The sequence below is a fragment of the Anarrhichthys ocellatus genome, unplaced genomic scaffold (assembly GCF_004355925.1).
Source record: "Anarrhichthys ocellatus isolate YVR2014 unplaced genomic scaffold, GSC_Weel_1.0 scaffold14, whole genome shotgun sequence".
Classification (NCBI taxonomy): domain Eukaryota; kingdom Metazoa; phylum Chordata; class Actinopteri; order Perciformes; family Anarhichadidae; genus Anarrhichthys; species Anarrhichthys ocellatus.
The window spans coordinates 168,395-170,981 of record NW_022280044.1 but is presented as its reverse complement, the minus strand read 5'-3'; positions in this window follow the sequence as shown (position 1 = coordinate 170,981).

The window sequence follows — 2,587 nt, the reverse complement described above, 5'->3', positions numbered from 1 at the left end:
ATATACATATATATACACATATACATATATACATATATATACACATATACATATATACATATATATACACATATACATATATACATATATATACACATATACATATATATACACATATACATATATATACACATATATATATATATACACATATATATATATATATACACACATATATATACACATATATATATATATATATATATATATATATGAAAAAAAACAAAACAAATCAATGTCTTTTTTTCTTTGAATTTAAATTCCAACATGTTTTTCTCTAAGTATATATAGATTTGTCTTTTCTTAAACAATAATACGTTCACATAATACAATGGCAAATCGGTTAGTAGATACTCTAAACTAAATATTTCTCACTGAAACATCAATGTAAAGACATAGAAGAAGCATAATGATTGTTTTCTCAAGAGTGACTTTAAGGCTATCCCTATATTCCAAACAATAGAAGCCCGACAGGTTGAACGATACATTATTACCTCACGCAATGTCGAACTTGAACCCGTCTTCTTCGTAAGGTTGCAAATATAACGACGGAGGCAACTGGTCCGAAACATAGAGCTTAGAGATAATACAATAATTACATGTGCACATGAACAGACAAAAACAAAACAAAACAGCTGGGCAAACATAACAGAGCTACGCTTTTTACGATCAGGTGTGGAAGTACTGTGCCGTATATGGTCCAGCACGTGGGTTTATTAGCTTGTGTTGGCTTCGAATAATTCGGTAAAATGATCCTGTACGTGAGACAGAAATGCCGATAAAGATTTCAGCGTGCACTCAAGAAAATATATGATGCAGAGAGTAAATGCAGAAACAAAATCACAAAGTGCCTGTTTGTAGAAACATTTGTGGAACATTTCGATCAACTTCAGTACATCGTAAGTTAAGTAGAGTGCAGCCCCGGGTGATCCATTGATCTGTAAACTGTAAACTATTCGGCCTTGTGATTTTGTTTCCTGCCTTTGAGCCATCAAGGCTGGAATTGAAATGAAGAAATCAGATTTTTTTTTTTACCAATGCCACTCTGGACTACATCACAAGGACTCTTATGAACACTTTAGTCAGAGCTTTTCTTGCATGTTGCCAAGTGAATCAGGTGTTTCTGCCGTGCACTTTTAACAACAAAGCAATGACCTAATCAAGTGCTTTCAACTTATCTCACCCCTATTTGCTTTCTTTTTCCTTTTATAACCAGTTAAGTTGGAACCGAAGAGGGCTAGTGGAAACATTTCAACTCAACAGAAGTAACCAAACATGTAGCAAGTGCTCCGTTACACACACACATACAGTGCAAGTGGCTCACTTTTGGTTTTCAGCCCCTCCCGCTTTGGTGAACAGATCATCGCAAGAAAACACAAAGATATTTTCTTCCCTTTGGGAAGGTGTACATGTTGGTTGAGGAGGAGGGCAATCTGTCTCTCTGTGTATGTGAGGAAAGGTGTTCATCTCTGCTGACGTCAAGCTTCCCGTGCTGTCAGGAAGGTCTTTTTAACACGCGCTCTTTAGCAGGAGGTCGGTAAATAGTCTCGGTTCGCCACAAGAGAAAAAAAAAAAAAAAAAAAAAGAGAAATACATCAGCAACAATAAACATTGTAAACACCGTAACAAAAGAACCATAAAGAATAAGATATAGAGTTTTTGGTTGCAAAGTTGTGTAATGATCGAGAGAAGCTATTGAGACTGTATTCAGTATAACTCCATGTTTTAGCTGCTGGTTTTTGCTTTCTTTAGATTCACATCCCTGATAAAAGATAAAAGAAAATGAATCAACGGGATAAAAAAGTGAGATAGAAAACTGTCTTCTGCTTTGATTGTGTGGGAATACCTGTGTTTGTTTGTTTGTTTGTTTGTTTGTGTGTGTGTGTGTGTGTGTGTGTATGCTGTTGCTCTTCTTATGTGGTAAAAGTCGGGCATGGTCCATCTGCTTTCCCTGACTGTAAATTGTATATTTTTTGCATTGATCATTCACCATGTGTGTCTCAACCTGCCGTACATTCCCCCTCAGAAAGCTGTCAGGAGTGAAAAACAAGTGAGGAACTGAGAGAGGCTGTGATGTCGGAGAGATAAAAGATCTCCTCAAAAAGTCCTCAGAAATAAAACAAAGACAAGTTGAAGGAAGAACAAAAAAACGGCGAGCTTTTCCTCCATGCGGTTTCATAACGTGCTTCAAAAACTGCAGCAAAGGGGCCCATTCTTCTTCTGGTTTAAAAAGGTGAAGATGTTTTTCCTTTTTCTTTTGACAAAATACACAAAAAAGCTTTTGGCCTTTTTTCTGGACCCCTTCATTGACTGGACTTTTCCTTTAAAGACCAGAGCTTTACACAACATAGAAAGATGCAACACTGAACCCAACATAAAAAAAAACAACAAAAAAGCAGGAGGAACCATAGATCTATTTTTTTCTTTACACTGTTTAGCTGCACTGGGGTTTCCCAAAACTGGGAATGGTGGGAATGGCGAGGCAGTGCTCGGAATCTCGGACGGCAATGTAAAAATGACTCTACTGTCCTTTGGTTCCTTCTACGGCTGGAGTTTAGTGGAGCTGAGGGGGGGGGGGGGGGGGGGG